This window comes from Triturus cristatus, chromosome 5_1 (genome assembly GCF_964204655.1).
Source record: "Triturus cristatus chromosome 5_1, aTriCri1.1, whole genome shotgun sequence".
In the NCBI taxonomy this organism is placed as follows: Eukaryota; Metazoa; Chordata; class Amphibia; order Caudata; family Salamandridae; genus Triturus; species Triturus cristatus.
The window spans coordinates 359,040,415-359,066,375 of NC_140587.1; positions in this window are offsets into that span (position 1 = coordinate 359,040,415).

A 25,961-nucleotide genomic window follows, 5' to 3' on the forward strand; every position below is an offset into this window, starting at 1 on the left:
CATTAGCAGATCACGCCAACTCAGTCCTTAACAGGAATCCAAACTCAAGCGCACCGGGGGCAGTCCACCTTATCCAGCACAATAGTAGCAGTGCCTATGCTGGCCACGAATCATTTGATCCAAAATTTCGGACTTCTGGCGACCGCCGCACACTTAATGAAGCCGTCAGAGGGTCACTAAGGGACCCACCCAATTCAACTATCGGCAGATCAGGCATCAGATAGTTCCGACTACCCAGCAACAGCAACGCCCCTGCCCCTAGCAGCAGGGGATGCTCAGCAAGTGCTTACACCAACGGTTCTAATAGCAACAAGTCAATCAATGCCCACGGAAAAGGGAAACCGGAATAATCAACTGCTGACAGCTCCCCAAACAGCTCCCCCAAACCCCCCAGCGGATGAGACAAGCGGGATGCAATTTCCATCGGCACCTCAGGGGAAAGGCGTTGCCGACACTACTAACATCAATATCTTGGATCTTAGCCACACTAGTATCAACACGTTGACTCCAACAGCGATCATTAACGAGTCCAGGCAGGAAGAAGGTAGGGCGGCCTTATCCTATCTGAGCACTCAAGAATGGGAGGACCTGTTTGCAGCATACTCTCCAGACCGCCACATAGGCATACCTCCTGCAAAGCCGTCTTCAAAACCTTCAGTTGACAGCCAGCCCCCAAGGGACATAGGGGAGCGAAAGGAGATGGGCGGGCCACAAGAAAAAGATGGAAGTGTTTGGGCCTCCATCCTAAACACCATGCAATTGTCGGTAGAGGCGCTCCAATATCAGTCAGACAAAATGGACATAGAACTCACCCTACTAAACACCCTGGCAGTGTTCACAGCAGGCATAGATGAGAAACTGGGGGACCTCAGCGGTCTAATTAGAAGAGAACAATAGGAGTCACAGCTCCGATGCGGCTGTAGTCAGATTGTGGATAAACTAACAACCCATCCAATAATGCTCACCACGGTGCTAAACGAGCTGAAGAACACATCACTATCCAACGCTGTCTGCTCTCCAGCTGGCGTCACGTCTTCAGAATCCCCAGCCCTTGTAGGTAAGAAAGGAGACTCGGGCAGCTCAACTAAGCAGATCTTCAAAGGCAGCGATTCTTGTGCCAAGTACAAAGTGGGGTCTCCATGCACTGCCAAGAAATGTCTCAAAACAGTCCAAACTGACTCAGCCATTACCAAAGCATATGCCAAACAACGCTGTCAGCAGAAACGGAAGGGACGGAATCAAAAATTACTTCCTCTCAATCAAGCAGCTACCTAATCGATCTTTGGCAAGCAGTACTCTAAATCAGAGTCTGACCCCAAAGAGGGAGGCAAGCAACACATAGCTCTGGCTCAAACAAGCATTCTTCAAAACACAGTAGCATCTCCCTGGACTTCTAACATTGAAAGGTCTCTAGCCGTTACAAATAACAGGAACTTGCCACAGGCAATGTTAGCTCTCGACAGAGGAAAGGCTAACATTAACCCAAGCTTAATTTCTATATCTTCATCACAAAATCAATCAAACAATCCCACCTGGCCTGATGGACAAAGGGAATCTCTAATTAGCACCGATCCTGCGACAGAAGAAAACAGGGCGTCCAGAATGGAGGCAATCGGGCCAACGATCATTAATCAATACGTCAACAAAGATCAGACAATTCATAGTTTAAACTATAACATCGAAAAACTTGTTTCACTGAATGAATGCAAACAAACATGGAAGGCCCCAGATCAGCTACCTCAGGGCTCAGTTTATCCGCAGGATTCCAGGCTACCGAGCAAACTAACACTGAAAAGTAACAACGTAACCAATTACAGCCCCCCCCAAAGAGGTGCAGCTACCAGAACTAAGGGAGGATGCAGAACTTAGCAATCAGCAAGAACGCTCATTGCACGCTGGAGAATCTATAAATTAAGTTCACGCCTCAAAAAGTCTGCCAATCAGCTCGAGTCTCACACTGCTCAAACCTGAGTACACATCAAAAGGGCACCAAGATATACTAAACAGGGGCAATGTCTTGAAACTTTTAAGGGCCATTCCCAATCTAGCAGATCTGAATACAACTGATCTTCTTGCAACAGAGTTCCTTACACCTGAAAATCCAGTAACACCTGAGGCACCATGGAAGAGGGAGCCATCTTGAACATCTTGCAGTCTGTGGAAAACCGGCCAGGGCGAATTACCCATTTATTATGCTCCAGGAAAGGAGACAGCTGCTAAGAGTCCCCCTAAACCAAAGGAATATTCGCTCAAGGAGACAAGCAGTTTGGGCATGCTTTGACCCAGCAACACCACAATTAAACTGTAGACTTGCGAGATTCTTAGAGGCAGCTGATAAAAAAATGCCATTGAACGCCTAAATTTCACCTAGGCTAAGGGGTAGCCGGGACTATTGTGTGCACTTTTTTAACCAAGACATGAGACTGCCTCCAAAAAGGCCGACTTGGGAAGCTGCCATATAAACACTTGGACTGGACTCTCAATAACGTCCTCTCCTGGTCAACAGCACTGCCCAGACAGAATAATGAAGCCGGGCAGAAAGCACAATTCTCATTGAGAGCTATGCGAATGAAGAAAAAAGCCTTTTTTATTCGATTGTAAATTAACTGTTTTAAGTTTTTAATGATACAGGAATTTTGTATATGTGTAATTATCATCTCATTATGATTTTATTGTCTTATCTGAAATTTTTATTGCAATGGTTTTAAGTAACTATGCAAATGTAGTAAATTCAATTCAATTCAACTACTGTGCTCTGCGGAGTTCCACCAGAGGTGAAGTCTGTTAAGTCACGCTGCCGGCATTGATTTTAGCACTGGGAGTTTTTCCCGTGCTTTAAAATCAGCATGGATGGCATTACGCGTCACGCCTTAGGACGCTACTACATTCTGCCACTCGAGTAGACATTCTACTCAAGCAGCCGCTTCATCAACACAAATGCCAGATTTCTCAACTCAAGCGCTCACGACCTGCCATGACCGCCCGCGATGAGAAATCTCACTGGAAGGAGGTCTAACACGTGAGTGTTTCTTGCAAGCACTCACCAAAGTGGGCAAAACTCTGCGAGCTACGCTGATGGAGCGGAATTCTTCGCCCACCCTTACAAAATAGGACCCTCATCCCAACTCTTCAGTTCGCTTCTGGACCCATGGATGGACTCTCTAGTGACTGCCTACTGCTGTAGTGTACTTCCCAAGACTGCATCTGGAAGTATTGCTTTGCTGCCTGAGGCCTGCCTTGAGCCCTCAGAGGCCTGCCATGCTGCTTGAGCCCTGTTTCATCACTTGAACTGAGGACTACTAGAGTGATTCCAAGGGCTAGTTTGGTGTCATCAAAGGATCCAACCATCTTAAACCCGCACCTGGACCCAGCCAGACCTAACCCCCCAACGGGTGCCCATCCAGTAATAGACCCTTAGTTGGGATGCTAAAGATGCCCAGATAGCCAAAATTTAAAACTTGGGATTTAAAAAATGTTTGGCTAAAAATTGCTCTGAGATCTGAGGGAAGAACGGGACATACCTGCTTGTTGATTCACCCAAGGTGCATCAATGGTTGGCCTGGCTTCGTGCCCGCTCCTCCTACGTTCTTCTCCACAGCAGCAAATCCTGTGCAGTGGTCCTTCCCAATGGGGTATCTAACCTCCAGGAAATGTCTTTGGCTACAGCCTCCTGCCTCATTTTCAGTTATTGTCTCTAAAACTTCATTAGAAATTGAAGTCTGCGGATGTCTTTCCAACATGTGGATTAATTGCTTATACTCCTCAACAGAGAAGGGTCCCAGACTTTACAGTATAATAATATAATACTATAATAAGTATAATCATCTGAGATTTATATTCACTCAGAGAGCAGCAAATGCTTAACTCAAACAAATCATTATAGCTTGAGCTGTCTCAGAATGACTCAAAGGCTCCTGACTAAATTTTTGAGAAAGCTACCCAGTCCAAGAGTATGCGTAAGAGATGCAGAGAGTAAGCATGGTGTGCTTCGAATACATTCTGCTGCTGTGCCAGCTGTGCTGGTCACTAATAGTTCAGTGTGCCCGAGCAGAAGCTCTAAAACACAAATTAAACAAATAGCAGTTGATCTATATGCAGTAGTTGCTGACACCTCCCTCCCAGATTCACCTAAAATGTCCCATTCTTTCTTTTGCTAGAAGACCTCACTACGAGGGCCCAGACTGCACTCATCCTTTTTCTCACCAATCTCCCCTCTCTGCACCTCTTTTCCATTGCAGTACACATCACAAATGTAAGTTTCACTCAACTCTGAACCTTTCCCTTTCTTTTCCCTCTCTATCCATTTGCTCTCTCCAACTTTGCCCTTGTTGTCACCTTAATCATGCCCTCTCTAATCCTAAACCAATTTTCCATCTCAATTTTTTCTAAAATATTGTTCACTAGCTTGTTTTCGCTCTATTTACCACTCATACTGTTTCTTTGCTTGTATCTATTATCTTAATTTACTCTTGATACGTCTCCCTACTACTAATTTTCTCCATTCTCTCCTCCTTTCCTTTTTTACCTTTTCTGCTCTCTTCCAGGCAACTCCAGTCTCCAACCTTGTTTTTCTTCTCTATTTATCCTAAAGTGGTCCTTGCCCGTCTCTTCATCCACCCTTCCTCCATTCTACTCCAACAGTTTTCCACCTTTTTTCTCACCTCTCTTCTCTTTATTCTTCTCTTATGTACTCACATTCTCATCACAAACCTACTCTTATTCTCCCCATCATATCTAACCATTCTTTTTCTATCTCCTAATCCCAGTCTCCATTCTCACCTTCTTTTCTGTGTAGCAATTCACCTTCCTTTTCTCGCCCCCAACTCTCCTTGCCACCCAACATGTGCCTCACTGCACCTTTCTTAAAGTTGTTGCATTTGAGTGTACTGTGGATGTTTGACTTTGTCAGGAGCCCTCAGACTCCTTCATTGCCTATGCTGACAGCATGGAGTTAAGCATACATGAACAATGCACCTTGTGGAAGCAAATGTGGCTGCTGAACGGGAAGACTGAATGCTTAATATCAACATTCTGCTATGGTTCAACTAATGCCCATGTGACCCTTTTTGTTACAGTTGAATTTTTGCTGTGTGTGAGAAATCAGGGCCGGGCAGCAGGGTGCCCCCCACTTTTTGCCCCCATTTTGACTACTAGGTGCTGGGTTTCTGTCTCAAACTCAACACCAACAAGACAGAAGTACTTATCTTTGGGAAAGGCAAGGACACCTCCTGAAACAATGAATGGTGGCCACCTGAACTGGGCCCAACCCTCAAATATAATGTACACGCCCATAATCTTGGCATCATCCTCAATAGCCAGCTTTCCATTAAGAAGTGTATCAGCCTTCTCCTCCACTAGCTTCCTCACACTTGGAATGCTCAGGAAGGTCTTCAGATGACTCCCACCCAACACCAGGCAAACAGTCACACGAGCTCCCATCACCAGCAGACTAACTACTGTGACTCCATCTACATTTGACCATCCACCCAACTCATGACGAAAGTCCAGACTATCCAGAACACTGCAGCCAGACTGACTCTTGACCTCCCCAGATGGACTCACATCACCCGCTCCTGAGGAAACTCTCCTAGCTACAAGTCACAAAGAGATGCCAGGTCAAGCTGCTCACCCATGCTTACAAGGCAATCCACAATGAAGGACTGGTGTACCTCAACACTCAAATGAACTTCCACCATCCTACCAGGAAACTCTGCTCCTGCTTCCTAGCAGTCACATGTCACATCTGTCAGACAAACAGCAGAGTCCGCTCCATCCCCCACCTGGCAGCAAAGACCTAGAGCAACATCCCCCTAAATCTCAGAGCCTAACTATTGCTGCAGCAGTTTAGGAAGGACCTTAAGACTTGCATGTTCATCCAAAAGGAGTACAAGCAGTTTGTTCTCTAAGTGCATTGACACCCTCATGGGTGATGCGGCACCACTATTCAAATCCAATTGATTGAGTCTCCCCTGGGATCTGCTAACCATTCTCAGGGCCTGTACTCTGATCCAAAGTGCATGGTTAGGTCAAATTATAATTGGCAAAGACAGACTCCTGTAAGACCCTGGTAATCTTTTTTAGGTAATCTTAGTAATGCTAGTGGGTTGGCTTAGCCTGGTCTAACATCCAAGGAGAGAATTCCTCCGTGTTGGATTTTGATAGAATAGTGCTCTCTGGGACAAGAATAAGCCACAATTTGGAGGAAGATGTCATACACCTGCATCCCATTGGTCAGGGGTTCCTCCGCCAAACACCTAGAAACACAGCATAAATATGGAAGAGTTGCCAGGCAACTCAGATCTGCTGCGGAAACTACAAGGAGAAGATGGATTACCCTGCTGGAACTCTGGCCTGCACCCCGAAGGATTGCACTCTAAAGGATTGCACCTGCTGCACTCTGGGAACTACAAACCAAAGGACTTTTTATTGCTTCAAGAAGGCCTAAAAAGTGGATTACCTGCATGCTACAGGTTAACATAGCCCACCTGCATCATCTCCACCAAGAGGTCCCTATCCTAGAGTGTGTCCAGTGGACTTTTAAGGATCTTTCTAGGTACATTGTGGGTATTGTAGTCCCAACAGCCCGAGGACCATCTCAGAGATTCTAGACCCATGTATTTGGGTTATGGATACTTTGAACAATTAAGGAGACCTTCTGGAAGAAGATCCAGAAGTTTGGTGAACTTTTTGGAAAAAGCTCTATGAAGTGACCGACTTGGGGCAGATTTACAACAAAGTAACGCAGAACTGCGCAGCAAGTCATTTTGCTGCACCGTGCTGCGTTAGTTGGAAAGCACAGAGATGTGACATATTTTCAAGAATATGTGGCATCTCTGTGCTTCCCCTTCACTGGCACACAAACTACAGCCATGTGCTGGCGCAGGCACCCTTGCACCATGGTGCAAGGATGCCTGCATCATGGGGAGATTGGTTTTTTTCAGGAAGGGACACCTTCCTGCACAAAAACAATCACAGGAGGCTTTTTCCTCTTTCAATGTGTGCTGTAGAATGCAACACGCATTGAAAGAGGAAAAAACAAGGAGAAATGAAAACATTTCTCCTCGTTGCGCCTCGCTACGCCACCTCTAGGGTGGCGTAGCATTCACACGCATCTCCAGATTTTCGATTTCTCATAAATCTGGAGATGTGTCTTGTTCCATGGGTGTTGCGTGGGAACACCCACAGCAACACCGATGGAACGCCCCTTCCACGCACAGTGCTGCGTGTGAAGGGTCCATTTTTACGAGGAGAGGAAAAGTCACGCAGGGTGGCTTTTCCTCTCCATGTAAATATGGAGGAGCCCCCTGTGCCACCAGTACGTCACGAAAAGAGACGTAGTGGTGGTGCAGGGGGCTTGTAAATCTGCCCCAAGATGTTGAAAATCTACCTTCAAACATGCCCCGGCCTGGATTTCAGGTTTGTTCTGCTGAAAGCTCTGTTGCTCCAGACTTTCAGGATTTGACCGGGGCCAAACAGAAATCCAAGCCAACAACCTTGACACAAATCCAGCCTGAAGAGGAGCTTCGCTCAACATTGAGAAAAAAAGATCCAGAAAAAAGACATAGGGGCCGATTAACATGTTGTGCGTAACGTTTCCGCCCGACCGATTATGATGCGACCGAACACTGTTCAGTCAGAGTCGCATTGATTCCTGTGGGAGCCTATGTTCCACCTGACAACACTGGCTCCTATAGGGAAATTGGGGGTGTGTGAAAAACCCTGTCGCAGGCACCCCATTGAGCCTGCCACACAGTGCAGGGTTTTAATGGGGGTCCCTTAGGTACCACTTCAGCCCCCAACCAGATGCTGCATGATCAAGGGGGACTCGAAAGGCTGTTGGAAAATCTGTATCGTAATCACTTGGTCAGAAACGTTTTCCCTAGAGCTGCATGATGTGGGTCCAATCAACAAAAATTCTCCAAGAGCCAGTCAGAACCGGTCCAGAAAGACGTGTGGGTTACAATCCAACCGTGAACATCGTAATCAGCCGGGCGGATTAAAAACCAACTGAGTCAGTCAGAAGGGCTCCGACATGGTCTAGGGGAATCCGACTGTCGGTCAGAGCCTTTCAGCACTACATCGTAATCGGCCCCTAAGTGCGAAGCAAAAATTTTGAATGACGCCTCATGCTTAGTATATCCAACCAGGGCTCCATCACAGTCCACCCTATACTTTGAGTTTGTCCCAGTAAAACACAACCAGATGTCCTATTTTGCTGCTATAGGTTATTAAGAACTTGAAAGTGTTTATTCTTTAAAAATTCATATCTCTGGTTCCCCAGATTATATTTTTGTCATTTTAGTGTCTATTTGTTCATAGATATATAATCTATGTTTATAAATTGGAATTGGATTTTTATTGTGTGTTGTGTCTTCCTTATTTAATGTATTGGTGTTTTTAAATGCTGTACACACCTGTGTTCTAAGTTATGCCTGCGTGCTTGTTGCTCTCCACCAAGGGTAGAGAAAGGGAATAATATATTGAAACCTTGACTGACGCTTTTATTGTGTTTGTGGCCTTATTACTAGTTGTAAGTCACTACTTATCACTACTAATAATCCACTTTCCAACACTGACCAATTATGATAGTCACTTATATTCCCTATTACAGGTTCTTCTTCTTTCACATATCATCTGCATCCACATGCAAGTGTACCACTGATGCCTTTTTCCAGTCCTCTTAGATGCTCGTGGAGGACTTGGCTTATGCATTTTCATCCTGCTACAGTATTTCGAGAAAGTAATGACCATAAGATTTCAAACATTTAAACTAATAAAACCATTTGTTAGTAGGAAAAGTAACTACACATTTAAATGTGTGGCATGGTTTTTGGATTGTGTTATATGAATGCAGGCCACATTTTGTTGTACAACCATAGGTGGGATTTGTATGGTGGCACATCGCATGGATACCAGAGTGGGAAAACCTTCACAAGGACAAGTCAGTGCAGCATTCACATTTTTGTACACTTGCAAGCTAACAAACACTGCCACCTACTGGCCTAAGCAATGTCAGCTATTTTTTATGATGGGGGCTGGCAGAAAATAAGGAAAAACATGAAAGGTGCATGACATGACTGGAATGTCTCTTCCACTTGCAACTCCCATTGCAGAACGCCAAGCCAGGTCCATCTGACACCCCCCTTTTGGCTGCCAGCACACCGCTCATGTCACCCATGCATGACACCAGTTAACTAGACTGGTTTAAGAACAGACAACACAAATTTAAGAAATGAAAAAAAAACAGATGTGCTTTCTTTCTATGTTGGAGGCAAGGGTCCCAAAGCTGTTTAGACTCCAATAGCCTTCAGATGTATCTATATCTCACCACTACGCTCTATCCTTTGATGTTGGCAAAATGTGCACCTCTAATTTTTGGAACCAGATCACTCTGTTAGGTTCTTCATCCAATGTTAGATGAAGGGATCTTCATAAGTGGGTGTGGAATATAGAAGGGCTGCTGAAATTGTATTGCAATAAAGGCCAAATTATTAGGCATGGGTGTCTAAAATAGGTGTTAAAATAAGGCAAATTATGCAGCAGCGCAGCATTATTTCGCTATTTTATCATTTTAACACATTAACTAAATATTTCACAACGTACAGAATGGAGCAAGACCTCTGACCTTCTGGTCAGGGTAACCGGTTTCCCGTCGCACAGCTCTGCCCTTAAGGCACTGCCCCCAGCACCTACTGGTCTCCAGGTAAGGTGTTCGAGGCCCTCCGCTACCTGCAGGATCCTGCTGGACCTAATTTCTGGTGGTCCAGTGGGAGAGCCTTGCTCTTTTGTTGGTCCGCTCTGTCAGCCTTCTGTATGTTTTTCTTTCTTTGTCTATTTATGCCTTTTGTCTGTCTGTTGCCTTTTTGTCTGCTTGTGCCTTTTTGTCTGTTTGTGCCGTTTTTCTGTTGCTGCCTTCACTGTTTTGTTTTTTATTTTCCTGTTACCCTTTTTGCTTCCTTTCCTCGCTGCTTCTGCCCTTATGGCCCCTCCCCCACTTGTTCCCCCTCCCACTTGCCAGCTTCTCTCCCTCCCTCTGACCCCTACTTAATGGTGGCTGTTGCGCAACATGGCGAGCAAGACCTCCGATCTATTGGTCAGGGTGACCGCTCTCCCCTCGCACAGCTCACTTCCTTAAGGCACTGCTCCCAGCACCTTCTGGTCTTTTTGCTCCCTTTTCCTGTGACTGCTGCCCCCACGGCCGCTCCCCCCTGCGTGTTCCATTCCCACCTCCCAGCTGCCCTCCCTCCCCCGACCCCCACTTAATGGCAGCAGTGCGCATTGGGTGCACAGCTGGCGCAACGGAGGTGCGCCAAAGGTAAGCCCATCTGCACCTTCCGCGACCCGACTGCGACCAGCGCCAGGGACCCTGGTCCTCTGACCCCCCGCTGCTATGACTCAGCAACCCTCCACGCAGTAGAAATCTGGGACCTCCTCAACACCTTCTTGCCTGACGTCACCTTCCTCATAGAGACCTGAACCAATGCCAGCTACACACCCAACATCTCAACTGCCATCCCTGATGGGTACAGATCCAGAGGAAAGACTGCCCAGCCACCCCAGAGGAGACCTGGCCATTGTCCACAAAAGTTCCCTCCGACTGACAATCTCCATCTCGAATGACTCCACGCCTCCTATGAACCAAATCCACTTCCAGATCTAGGTTAACCCCAGAACAAACCTACGTGGAACTCTTGCCTAAAGACATCCCAGACCCCGCGCCCCATTCACCAACACCATCGCAGACCACATCGCGCCACACGACCTCGCTTCCACGGACTACGCACTGCTTGGAGAATTTTCACCTTGACAACCTCAGCAACCCACAACCCCACTGCCCTACTACACAACCTTGGCCAACACAAGACTGAAGCAACTCATCACCACCCCCACCCACAAGGCAGGACACACCCTCGACCCCATTTTTTGCCAGAGGAATCAACATTCACTTCAGTCACAGCACGCAACCCTTCCGGATGGACCACCATAGTGTCCACTTCTCCTTTGCAAAACCCACCGCACACAAGCCAACGCCACGCCCACACAGAAACTGGACCAAGATCACTGAAGAGCACCTCGCCTCTGCCCTCAACCGCACTCCTCCCCCCACCACGACCGACCCCAACTCTGCAGCGAAAGAACTCCACAAATGGATCGCTGACAGACAACACACCATGAAAGCTTCCTGGTTCAGCATGGACTTCTGAGAATCCAAGAGCTCATGCCGATGACTAGCAAAAGCTTGGAGGAACAGCAAAACCCCAGAAGCATGCACCGCCTACAGGACCGCCACTAAAGCACACCACCAACTCATCTGATCTATGAAGAGGAACTTCATCCAGAATAGAATCCTCTCCAACTCCTGCATCTCCAAGGAACTCTTCAACATCATACAAGAATTCACCAGACCCCCCCAGCAAAACCTCTGATGTTCCTCCCTCCCAGGACCTCTGCAACAAACTTGCCTCCTTCTTCCACCACAAGATTAGGTCACTCTACAGCAACTTCGATGAACAGGACCAAGGCAGAGACACAGCACCTTGCACCAGCAACTCCACTCAGCTGACCGTCCTCGCCTGGACCTCTGTCACCACAACGCAAAGACCATGAGGAGCATACACTCTGAAGCAGCCACCGACCTCTGCCTGCTCCACATTTTCCACAGGGCCGCATCCGCCATCGCACCAGAACTACGACAGACAATCAACTGCACCCTCGAAAAAGGCACATTGCCCGACGTCTGGAAACGCACAGAAGTCAAACCCCTTCTCAATAAGCCGACATATCTCAAGAGCTACAGGCCCATCTCCCTTCTCCCCTTCACCGCCAAGGTCACAAACAAGATCGGAAACATCCAGCTAACGAATGTCATAGAATCCAACGACATCCTAGACACATCTCAATCTAGCTTCCACAGCAACCACAGCACAGAGACCGCCCTCCTCGCTGCCACGGATGACATCCGCACACTCCTCGACCAAGGCCACACTGCAGCCCTCATTCTACTAGACCTCTCAGCAGCCTTCAACCCATCTCCCACCACACACTAGCCGCAACGATGCTGGCATACAGGGAACAGCCCTAGACTGAATCCGCTCCTTCCTCGCAGGCAGAACTCAAAGAATCAAACTCACACCCTTCCTCTCCGAACCCACAGAGATCAGATGCTGAGTACCACAAGGATCCTCCCTCATCCCCACGCTCTTCAACATATACATGGCTCCGCTTGCAACCATTGTCAGAAAACACAGACTCAGCATAGTATCCTACGCTGATGACACCCAGCTCATCCTCTCCCTCACCAAGAAACCCGACATCCCCAGGCACCACTTCCTGGAAGGATTAAGGGAGTCACAATCTGGATGAGCAGCAGCTGCCTGAAGCTCAACTCAGAGGAAATGGAAGTCCCCATCCTTGGATCCACCCCCTTCACGTGGGATGACATGTGGTGGCCCCCTGCCCTCAACAGGCCTCCCACACTCATGGACCACACCTGCAACCTTGGTATCATACTCAACTCCTCCCTCACCATGAACAGAGAGATCAATGCCGTATCATCCACATTTTTTAACACCCTTCACATACTCCACAAGACCTTCGAATGGATCCCCCTGAAATCTGGAAGACCGTCACCCAAGCACTAATTACCAGCAGGCTAGACTACAGGAATGTCCTTTACCCTGCAATCAACAAATCTCTACTCCTCAAACTCCAGACCATCCAGAATGCCGCAACCAGACTCGTACTCAGCATCCCACAACAAGACCACATCACCCAACACCTACGAGACCTCCACTTGCTCCCTGTCGAAAAAAGAGTGAAGTTTAAGCTGCTCACACAATGCCTACAAACCTGTCCACAACCCAGGACCCCAATACCTCAATAAAATAATCTCCTTCTACGCCCCCAAGAGAAACCTATGCTCATCTGATCCAGCCTTGGCCGAAATCCCGCACATCCACTGTGCTAGAATGGGAGGCAGATCCTTCACCTACATCGCGGCCAAGACCTGGAAAAAACTCCCCCTCAGCAGCAGACTAAGCCCCACACAGAAAGCATTAACGAAGACCCTCAAGACCTGGCTTTTTAAATGACCAGACATACACGAAACCTCCCTCCGCGCCTTGAGACCCTTACGGGTGAATATTGCGCTCTACGAATCCCTGTTTTATTGATTGAGAATGCAGCATTCATCCCCTGAAAGATGGCCAGATAATGTTTAGAAGGGGTCTGTCATTGTGTGGCACTTTGTGTCGTGCTCCTTTAGTACACTGTGCTTAAGAAAATTATGAAGCAAATTATGAGTTATGTATCTGTTGAGATTAATTGTTTTGGTCACTGGCCTTTAGACTTTTGGCATTTAGGGTACTCTCAAACCACTATAGAAACACGTTTTGCCGAGCCAATAAATCTGGCATTGATGGCTATTCTATCCTTTTTTTTGTTTCGTTGAAGACTTTATGAAATTTGGTTTAACTGCAATTTATGGTGGTTGTTGCTTCACTCTGGATTTGCTTCACATATCAGGATCCTGAATCATCAATGCGTGCCTTTGTTTTAATTTAATTCAATGATGAATGTTGCTAGAAAACTGCTATGGCTGAATCTCATCTCTAAAATTCCTTATTCTTCCATTAACCAAGTCATGACCGCAACCACAACCTGCCAATCAATGAAGGAGCACTTTCACTTGCAAAACACATAGGGAGATTGACTTTGCCAATGCCTGTTTAGAAATGCCTTAAACCCCCATCCTCATTCTTCCTCCCACTTTACTCCCTCTTTGTTATGCTGTGCTTTAAAATGAATACCTCCCTTGCCCCAAAAAATATTTTTGTGGAGAAGATATTTTCGTCACTTTAACCTATCTCTAAAATAAAATTTCATCAGCTTGTTTTTGTCAGGTTGACTTTCTTCATTTTTGAAAATCGTTAAAATGACGGATTTCCAATATGTAAACAACTACTTAATCTTACAGTGTTAGAACAATAATGGTTACTATTTATTGAAGGTATCCTGTTTGGGTTAAAACTGTCTAATATAATGGATGCATTTATTGTTGATTTAATATGTTTCCTAGTGTAATTATATAAATTAACCAATAAAGCATTTTCAGAATATGAACCACCAACACACCAAATCATCCTGCTCGCATCTGTAACTTCTCAGCAAATATGAGTTCATAAAGTTCTCTGATGCTCTGAAAATCTGACCTGCACATGACAATTCTCATCACTGCCCCTTATCTGCTCCTGATGCTTATTGAAACGCAAAGGTAATTGCGAATTTTCTGCGTTCTCATAAACATAACGATGTAGTTACACGTGTGCGTTAAGCCTTTCAATTTTAACAAAGTGAACTTTGCATTGAAGGTCTTTCTCATTATGAAAATGTAATGAGCTTTTCAGTCTTCTACAGAACCACAAACTGAGTACCCATGGCACTTTGTTAGTGAGGTGACTGAGCCATTAGGGGCTCACTGGAGGCTTTGATATTGCCCTATATCTTCAAGGTCCATCGCCATATTATAACGTGAAACCTTCCTTACTTAATTTCAATGACCATTTTCAATAGGAGAATTTAAAATGTAATTATCAGAAAGTATTACGAAGAGAGCTGAAATGAAAGACCGAATAGAGGCCATGGATTGAAATCTTTCATTGGGTAGAAAATATATTCATATGGACCACTCTAAAATAGAGGAAAGTTTTAACTGCATAAAAAGTTAGCTGAGGTACCACGAATATGTGGCCTTTATACTTTTCTCTGAGCAAGTACAGTCTGTTTTTTTCAAAAATGAAAAAAGCATCATGATATCTTAGAAGGATTCTATTATGTTTCTAAAACTTAGGGCCTGATTGCGAATTTGGTGACCTAACTGCCATTCACCTGTAGGGGCAGTCCCAAGGACACAGCCAAGCCGCCGATATCCCACCCGCCATATTTGGGTGTTCCCGATGTCCTGGCGGTATGATGGCATTGGTCACCCAATGGAGAGAGACCATTGCTTGGGGTAGTCCATAGTTTTCCCCACAGTGTCAATGCATATGTATGTATTATAAATATAATATGCACAGGTAGAAAATGAACACATATGCATTGGACGAATGGTGACATTGCTTGTGTGAGCACTGTTCAGCAGCAAAGATATACGGCTATTGGAAAAGTACAGGAATGTTCGAGTGGTTTACCTGTGCCTATGGTGATGGAGGAGTGGATTTCCCGCGTGATAAAGTGTCAGTTGCAAAGGGGGGACCTGGATGCTGGGATCCATGACTAGAAGAGGAGTGGAAACGGGACATAAGGTAAATTTAACCTTATTTCCTGTATTCCCACCAAGTCAAGTGTGGAAGTCTTCCTTTCACAGTCGGCTTTGTGGTAAGGCACATCGTAATCTGCATGGCGAGTTCAGTGTCTAGACATATACCATCAGCCTCTGCAGCCTGTTACTCCATTGCGACGGGGTGAGAAATCCTGGCGGTGGTGTCGAGAACCAGGTGATATTATGTCTATGGGACCGCCAACATCAAAATGCAGCTGGCAGACCACCAAGAAGATGGGCAGGGACTCCGACTCACAGACCACCAAAGCCATAACCAGGCCCTAAGCTTTAGTTGTTTGTTGAAAGAAGAGAGTTTCAGCACAGTTGATAGAAAAAACTATTTTGGGCAAAGATGGCACATGTTCATTTGTTGTGCTGCTACCAGTTTCAACCAGAGAAGTACCCTGCATGAATTGTTGTGTTGCAAACATATATTCTTTAAGTGGTCACAGTTGCAATAAAAATGGTATATTTCCTCTAAAATAGAAAATTAAATAGCAACAATGGGCACAATCCTGTAGTTGGAGATAAGGGTCCAAGTGGTGTATTTTAGGCTGCCCACTTATACAACTTGACTGAATGTTGAGGAGGTAAGAAGGATTTAATAGGGTTTTGTGTAATGAATCAAATGTGTGATTTTAATGAATTTGTAGAACTCTCATTCTGAGCAGCCACTTAATTTCAATGGCATTATTAACTAAGTCCCATCAGAAACATGAGGTGTGTGGAAGCACCACGTGAACTTGCGCTTTCTCCATGCACTGCTTATACCCTTTTAATATTATATCACTTAAACCATTTAAAATAATAGTGTTTACTCCACTCTATACTCTTCAATTGTATACAACTACACTGTACCTCACGCCCCTCTATGCTAGTCCACTCTACACCACTCCACTCTACGCCACTCCACACTATGCCACTTCACTCTATGCTACTCCACTCTATGCTATTGCACTGTATGCCAGTACGCTCTGCAAAACTCCACTATACTACACAGTACACCACTATAATGTATGCTATGCCTCTGTATGCCGCTCCACTGTAAGACACTCCAGTCTTACCAACTACAATGTTCTCCAATCCACTCCACACTGTTCCACTGTACACAACTCCACTGTTCACAACTCCACTGTGCGATACGCTATTCCATTGTATGTTACTTGACTATACTCTACTCCACTATATGCTATTCCTTTGCACATCACTCCACTCTACTCTGCTCTACTCTACTCCACTCCACTCTACACCTCTCCAATCGATGCCTCTACAGTAAATGCCACTCAACTGTACATTATTCCACTCTGCATTACTTCACTCTGCAGTATTCACAGTTTGGAACTGCATTCTCACCACTTCACTCTCCGCTATTCCATTTCACGCCACGCCAATGTACACCACCCCACTATATGCTATTCCACTTTACACCAGTCCACTTTCCACTGCTCCACTGAATGTGTTTCCACTGTAAGCCACTCCACTGTACACCACTCCACTTTATGCAATGCCACTCCACTCAATGCCACTTCACTCTACGATATATAATAAAAAACTTTTTCAATACCCACCTGTCCTGTAGGAGGAAGAGAAAGCATTACATACATCTTCTTGTATGCAAATGTTTAAAACATGTGGTGTGAAACAGACGTATTCTAGTATGTGTAGGTTTCTACATGTATTCTTGACACATGTTGTACATCTGTTGACTCTTACTTCAAAACTATGTAGTTTATCATACAGGTGCACAAACCTTATTAGTTGTACTAGAGTACTGATTCACAAAAGAAAACATCTGTTATCTAAGTATGTGTTTAAAAAGTTTTCAGATAGAGATATCAATACACACCTGCCCTGTATAATGAGAAGTAAATAACTTGCAATAAAAGCACTTTTATTGATTTATGCACTTATGTAAGAAGTAATTGTGATACTGCTCCTCAGAAATATGATGGTAGTTTTCAAATAGTCTAAAAGATGAACAAATAACATTTAATTACATTTGTAACATTTTTCAAGATTATTATGGATAATATATTATGTATTCTTAGCTTTCGAGTAATTTAGATACATCATTCAGTAAAAGTATTTTAGATTAGTATTATTCTAAACAGCATTATAACAGTTTCCAAACTTCAATAGTGGTTACTATAAGAAACAAAAAGAGAAACTGTTATTTAATGATAATATTTAAGAAAAATTACAATATTATATTTTTGAGAACACAGCATAAATTTCGAATTACATAACATTCTCACTTTCCCTTTTTTGCTATTCTCTGATTCCACTTACGTTCATCATACAAAGTGATTTCAATGTAGCATTATCATTGAACAGAGGGGAAAAAAACCAATCAAATTAATTGTAGCAAAACCCCTAAATCAGCATAGAACATCATTATCAATATGTGTAGCTATGTGTTTTCCTATCTACAGTTTGTTAATCACTTCCTTCATCTACATTAACTGTATTCTTTTTCTGAAACATATTTCACAAAATGTATAACCTTATTTACATCTGGCAAAATATAGACAACAAATATATAAACTATTTGCCTTGAAACACAATTTTCCAAAAATAATATCAAGTTGGGCAAATAATAATAAGAACACTAAATTTAAACAGTAATACTTTTAGTGCTCTCCACTTTCTGTTGGCACCTTCCCCAATAGGCCAAATGATGTACTCAAAACTTTGGCTGCCAAAATAACATATAAGAATTTGATAGTTGAAAAGGCAATTCAAGTTTGAAATCCAGGTGGGCATCATTGCAAAGCATCCATCCCTTGTTACACTTTAAAAAAACAGTATAGTTGTAGCGGGTCCATCATGAAAATAAAAACTACTGTTGTAAAAGTTCTTCCTAAAATCGATACTTGACTTCCTTTAAAATCTGTACTTTTTGTATCCACTTTTCTTCCACTTGCTCTACAACGTTGTAACATGAAAATAAGGCATTTTCCAAATCTTTCTATATGTAATGTAGACAACATCTGTGATCTACAATGTAAACAAGTCATAACCTGATTTGCTGTTTTCACAATTTGTTAAAAGGTACTGATTTGCAGTCTGGTACTGTTCAGTATAGGAATCGTTCCTCTTATATTTGAGTGGCAGAAGTAAATGAACACTCTTCACAGTTATGCTCCCATCTGTAACTTAGTTGAAATTCGTTTCATACTCCAAGCATGAGCATTAAAAATTCTTGTGCATCTTGTTGTATGTTCAGAGTAAATGTCAATGAACCAGTACATCTATCTAAAAGATGCCGAATGCCCGAAGCAGTATGCATTTTACTTCTGTCACTTACCAACTGTTAAGAAAAACAAGATGTAGTGAAGACCAGAATCTTTTTTTCACGATTTCCCATGATTTTTTAAATAAAGATCTGGTAGATGAAACACAACATTCAGAATCACATTAGCATAACAGTTGATACCTGAAATATTTTCCAACTGGTATCCTACAATGTCATCAACACTTTCCATTTTCTTTTTCTTTTCACTTTCAACTTTCTCTTCAGTTGTTTTCTTTTTTTGAACTTCAGTTGAATTTGTGACATATTTCCATTTTGGACACATTACACATTTCTCATAAATGGGATATGCACCTAAATCTGGTGCATAAAGTTGTATTAAACGATTATACTCTCTTACACAATTTGCATCAACACTAACCTTTTTCTCATCAAAATCTATCAAATACAAACAAGACAATGTTCTTACATGAGACAATGCAATGCCTGCAATTCCCTCTTTGAGCACAGTACTTCCAATATTTACAAAAGCTCTGTCTATACTTAACCCTTGAGATTTATGAATAGATACTGTATATGCTAGAGACAGAGGAAACTGTTGTCTGCGAACATACAAGTCTTTTACAAGCAAACAATGTACAACACAAAGCCAAATCTGTCTTACCTCATTAATCTGATCAAATTTTATAAAACAAAATTCTATTCTATCTCTATTTTGAAAATTTACAAAATCAACAACTTTTCCCATTGCTCCATTTACCAATCCTTCTTCTACATCCAAATTACACCGCAAGATTACTTGACAGTTTATGAATACATGTAAAGTCTTTGCTAATTCTGAAGTTTTAGATAAAGACTTTTCCAAATAATGCAATTTATCCTGTAGTTTCTCAGCAAAAAGAATTGTCAATACCTGGTTCTTGATTTTGGCAATAGCTTCAATTTCCACAATTTGTTGTTTTTCCAGTTTAAGAAGTTGTTGATTAAATGTAGAACACTCTTGCAGTGTAGACATTAGAGAAATTATAGACTTGTTTTCTGCAAGCATATTGTATATTACTTCATCTGCTGTTTTTTCCAGAAGTAAACAAGTTCCTTAGCAGCCTACTTTCGAAAAGTTGTTTCCCATGTTTTGTCTAGATGCAAATTCTTATGTCTTTAAGAATATTTCCATAGTCTTCATCATTTTCTTGTCACACATTTTTAACAAGTTCTTTATATTCAAAGTGTATTTAAATTTTCAATATTTCCCACAGAATTCCTTGTGTCTTCATGCAGAAGTGTTTTAGAAACAGGTTGTACTTAAACGGGAGTAAATTGTAGTTGGTCTCCAAAGCAATTAAATATTTTTCTCCAAATAGAACATCATAATCTGTTTTTCAAATCTGTTTCATTCTCAAGTGTACAAAGGCAAGCATTAAATTTGAGACAATGCTCATCTCATCAATGATGAACCCCTTCGGTGCTCAGGACGGAGCGATTCCGTCATGAGCCACGTTGGGCGTGTGCTCATTACGGAACCACTCTGTCATGGCACCCACCCATGGTGGAAGCGCTGGCGCTCCCCCATCGGCAGCCCATCTGTACCCCCAAGTAGGGATGGCAGCGGAAGAGATTCCGCTGCCACCCCAATGCCCTCTCTGTGATCCTGTAACGTCAGCATGCACAGCGTACGCCGACGTCATCAGGAAGCGCTGGACGCCTGGAAGCCATTTGCTTCCAGGCGTCCACAGAGGAAACAGGTATGTTTCCTTGCTCCGGTGGGGCGGGCAGATTTTCACGCATTTAGGCATCGGGGAGAGGAAAGAGTTTTTCCTCTCCCCTAATGTCTCAATGCAGTGCATTTCTGCTGCACGATCACGCACGGTGTAGCAATTGTGAAGCAGGAATGCCCCCACTAGACACCAGGGATGATTTTTTTATTTAAAGGAAGCGACGCCTTGCCAAGGGTTGCTTCCATGGGGGGCAAACTTATTTTAAGACTTTTCTGCCACCCCGGGGACAGATCGCCCAAATGTTTTGGTGTTTCTGGCCCCGGGGGGGGGGGGCGCAGAAAACCACACTAGAGCCAGGGAGTTTTTAAAAATTAAAATGGAAACGACCCCTTGGGCAAGGCTCGCTTCCCGGGGACATATTTTTTTTTTAAGTGTATTCTGCCCCCCTGGGGGCAGATCGGCCTGTTTATTTGGCCTTTCTGCAGAATACCCCACAAGACACCGGGGAGTGTGTTAAAATTTAAATGGAAGCGACCCCTTAGGCATGGGTCGCTTCTTTATGGGCTTAAATAATGTAAGACTTTTCTGCCCCCCTGGGGACAGATCACCTGCATTTCTTGGAATTTCTGGTTCCGGGGCGGGGGTGGGGGGTGGAAAAGCCCACTAGAGTCAGGGATTTTAAAATAAATAAAATGGAAGCGATCCCTTGGGCAAGGGTCGCTTCCAGGAGACACTTTTTTATGTGTATTCTGCCCCCCCTGGGGCAGATCGGCCCATTTATTTGACCTTTCTGCCCCTGGGGGGGCAGAAAACTCCACTAGACACCAGGGACTTCTTTAAAATTAAAATGGAAGCGACCCCTTGGTCAAGGGTCGCTTCCAGGTGGCAGATTTCTTCTATATGTGTATTCTGTAATTTTACCTATTTGGACGCAACCATGTTGCTTCCATTATACACAAAACAAAATCCCTGGTACCTAGTGGGTTTTCTACCCCCCCCCCCCCCCCTTCCCCCGGGGGCAGAAAGGCCAAAATAACGGGCCGATCAGAAAACCCACTAGGTACCAGGGATTTTGTTTTGTGTGTAATGGAAGCGGCATGGTTGCTTCCAAAGGGGTCAAATTTGGTTAATGTTTTTTCTGCCCCTCCTGGGGACAGATCTACCCCTTTTTTGGCCTTTCTGCCCTAGGCTGGAGGGGTGAAGCAGCAAACCCTACTAGGCACCAGGGATTTATTTCTTTTGGAAGGGGGGCACATTTCTGTCTGCTGTTTTCTGCCCCACCTGGGGGACAAATCGGCCTGGCACGCAACCTCACCCGATCCCTTAGGCAAGATCACCCCCCATTTTTCTCAGCCCTATTTGAAGGCACATCTGGCAGATTGACCATTTGGGTAGTGACATAGCATGTTCTATTGTTAATTGTTTTATTTCTTGTGAATTGCAGTTGTAATGCTTTATTCCTCCCTTTTTGTTCCAGTTCAAGGCTTTTGCTCTTAGTAAGGATAATGGCTAGTCACAGGATTACTGCTCAGCATGTTATTAGTATACTTTTTGAGTCTTCCTCGGACCATGGTTCAGAGACTTACTCTGCATCTGAGGGAGAGGAGGGAGTGGAAGATTCAGGCAGTGAGTTTTCTCTCCACATGGAATCATCGGATGATGAAGCGACTCTCAGTCCAGATGAAGCTACTCTTAGTGCAGATGAAGTGCCTGTTTTAGAGGAGGACATTGATGTGCCGATAGTGCAGCAAGAGGCATCTGGGCTGCAGCCGGCATTGCCAGACTTTATTGGTGTTCCAGGGTGTAGAATGCATACTGAAAATGTTTTGCTGATAAATGTGGACGATGTATTTTTGACAGAGATTGTTGAGCAGACTAATTTGTATGCCAAACTGTTTTTGAGGGACAACAGTGCCAGCCAAGGGCCCCACTCTAGAGTTACCCGGTGAACTCCCACAAATCTGGAAGAGATGTAGAAGTTCTCGGGTTTAACTTTTTTGATGGGCTTGCTAAGGAAGCCATCAATGTCTTCATATTGGTCTACTAGTCCCTTGATGGCAACGGCTATGTTTCCGGCAGTCATGAGTCATGTTAAGTATTTGCTTCTGCTTCGGATGCTGCATTTTGTCGATAATGGTTTAGCATTGCCACAAGATCATCCTGATTGTGACAGTCTTTTTAAGATTCAGCCTGTCATTGATCACTTTGTAGATCGATTTTCTGAGATCTATGCTCCAGGGAAAGAAATAGCAGTGGATGAGTCTTGTTCAAGGGCCGCTTGGTTTTTAGGCAATACATTCCTAGTAAGAAGGTATGCTATGGAATTAAGCTGTATATGCTGTGTGACAGTAGAACTGGATATGTCTATAATTTCAGGGTGTACACCGGTAAGGAATCCAGGATTAACTCCCTTGGTTGTCCGTCCACTTTTGGAGTGACTGGGAAAATTGTGTGGGAACTTTATAGAGGACTTTTTAACAAATGTCACCATTTATATGTCGATAACCTCTACACTGGTGTGCGGTTGTTCAGGGTATTGGCCAAAGTAAACACTGTTGCTAGTGGCACAATCTGCTCTAACCGTAAAGGTTTCCCAAAAGAACATGTTTGTCAAAAGCTTGTGCGGGGACAGTGCAGTGCGTTGCGAGGAACTTTTAGCTGTGAAGTTTTCAGACAGCAGAGATGTCCACATGCTAACTACCATCCATGATGAAAGCACTTCACCAGTGACTGTTTGGGGTCAGGTTGCTGAAGCACGCAAACCTGTGTGCATTTTAGACTATAATAGGCACATGGGTGGTGTTGAGAGAGTAGATCAGATGTTTGAACCTTACACTGCTCTTCGTAAGACTTACATTTGGTATAAGAAGTTGGCTATCCATCTTTTCCACTTGGCAGCCTTTAATGTTTTTGTTGTATTCAAGGATTCTTGTCCTGAGTCAAAGACTAACTTTCAGGAGTCTGTGAAAGGCTGCCTTGCGGCATTGGAACAGGCAAGTGTTCCTAGAGTTGGAGTGGTGGCGGATGTGGCTAAATTGAAAGATCAAAAACAAAGGGGATGATGGACGGAGTGTTGAACAATGCAAGCACTCACCCTCAGTCAACTGATCTGGGTTTAATCCATCATCATTCTTTAGCTCACTCCACCACCCCAGTTCAGACAGGGCCATATGCAAATCAGTCTGACCCTGTGCCTCATGGGAATAGTCCAGCCCGAACTGCCAAGACATGTCTTCCCTGGACCAGACACAAGCATCCTGAGACTGGTTTCTGGCTAATCAGTCGTCATCAGCCAGGCTAGCGTGAATCCAGTGGCAAAGTGAGCAAGGGACCCACGTCTGGGCATATTCTGCCAACTTAGGGCGAACAAAGCAAAACCAAAGGGGATGATGGATGGAGTGTTGAACAATGCAAGCACTCACCCCCAGTCAACTGACCTGGGTTTAATCCATCATCATTCTTTAGCTCACTCCGCAACTCCAGTTCAGACATGGCCATATGCAAATCAGTCTGACCCTGTGCGTCATGGGAACAGTCCAGCCTGAACTGCCAAGCCATGTCTTCCCTGGACCGGAAACAAGCATCCTGGGACCAGTTTCTGGCTAATCAGTCAACATCAGCCAGGCTAGCTTGAATCCAGTGGCAAAGTGAGCAAGGGACCCACGTCTGGGCATATTCTGCCAACTTAGGGTGAACAAAGCAAAACCAAAAAGGATGATGGACGGAGTGTTGAACAATGCAAGCACTCACCACCAATCAACTGATCTGGGTTTTATCCATCATCATTCTTTAGCTCACTCCGCCACCCCAGTTCAGACATGGCCATGTGCAAATCAGTCTGACACTGTGCCTCATGGGAACAGTCCAGCCCGAACTGCCAATCCATGTCTTCCCTGGACCGGAAATAAGCATTGTCTCATCTCATCCACAAACCCCTGCTAAGAAAACACAACCATAAATAAAAAGTTTAGTTATCTCTCATCCTTCGAGACTATATAGTTCCACGCACACTGGTAAATGAATGAGTCACATATAACACAAAGTCAGTCCTGGTTCACTACAGGTGAACGATTCGTGTTTAACCCACATGATCCTGCTGTGTTTGAGTAGGCACTTAAAATGCCCAGGCACCGGTATTCCTGCTACTCGCAAGAGCCGAAAAACGTGTGGCTTGCCAACGAGGAGGAACACCAGGTGCTACAACTGAAATTTAATGCAAAATAAACAATATTACTCATGCGTGCCTACGAGTTTTGCTGCACATCATTGTTTTACTTGAGTCCATAAGCTTCCCCCATAGATGTCTCAAGCCTAGATAGGCCGTTCAGGAACTGTGACGGTGCATTGAACCCTTACCGTACAGATTGAGCCTGTCAAAGAAACGCTTTACCGGTTTCGTCTCACTGGGTCTTTTAAAATGAAACGTGATACCCGCGTTGCTGCTTCAAAGTAGGCCTGGGCGGCAAATTCCGTTCCGCTCGCGGAATTTGCGGAATTTGCGTAATGTCGCGTTCCGCGGAGAACGCGAAATTGCTCAAAAGTGTGCTTTCCGCAATTTCGCGAAATTTTTGCTTGTTCGCGTTCTCAAAATGCATGTTCGCGAGATATTTCTCCTCGAGCACGCAAACAGCAATTGCGAACAGGAAAAAAGCATCGCGAACAAGCAATTCCGCGTGTTCGCTGAGTTTCTGCGTGTTCGCAGAGATTTTTTACCGTTTCGCGGAGATTTGCGTAACGCAATTACGCAAATTCCGCCCACCCCAACTTCAAAGGGCTCCGCCAGACGCCACAGGGGAACAAGGAGCAGGGATTGGAACGGAATCTCCTGCAACACATGACGGCTCCGCAAACAAAATATTCGGCACTGCAGCCAGGGCAGAAGGGCTCTATGGAGCCTTCTGCAACTGCGCGCGCATTCCGAGCTCCCGCTAACGCTCATGGGACATGTAGTCCTAGAGCGGTTTCACACAGCTAACGGGGCCAAAGCAAGCCGTTTCTTCATTTAGCTGTGGAGAAGCAGGACAGGGCCACGCAACCCTGATATGTCTGGACTGGGGTGGCGGAGTGAGCTAAAGAATGATGATGGATTTAACCCAGGTCAGTTGACTGGGGGTGAGAGCTTGCATTGTTCAACACTCCGGCCATCGTCCCCTTTGGTTTTGCTTTGTTCGCCCTAAGTTTCCAGTGTATGCCCAGACGTGGGACCCTTGCTCACTTTGCCACTGGATTCAAGCTAGCCTGGTTGATGACGGCTGAATAGCCAGAAATTGGGCCCAGGATGCTAGTTTCCCATCCAGGGAAGACATAGCTTGGCAGTTCGGGCTGGACTGTTCCCATGAGGCATAGGGTCAGACTGATTTGCATATGGCCATGTCTAAACTGGGGTGGTGGAGTGAGCTAAAGAATGATGATGGATTAAACCCAGATCAGTTGACTGGTGGTGAGTGATTGCATTGTTCAACACTCTGTCCATCATCCCCTTTGGTTTTGCTTTTTTCGCACTAAGTTGGCAGGGTATGCCCAGAAGACGTGGGTTCCCTTGCTCACTTTGCCACTGGATTCAAGCTAGCTTGGCTGATAATAGCTGATTAGCCAGAAAACAGTCCCAGGATGCTTGTTTCTGGTCCAGGGAAGAGATGACTTGGCAGTTCGGGCTGGACTGTTCCCATGAGGC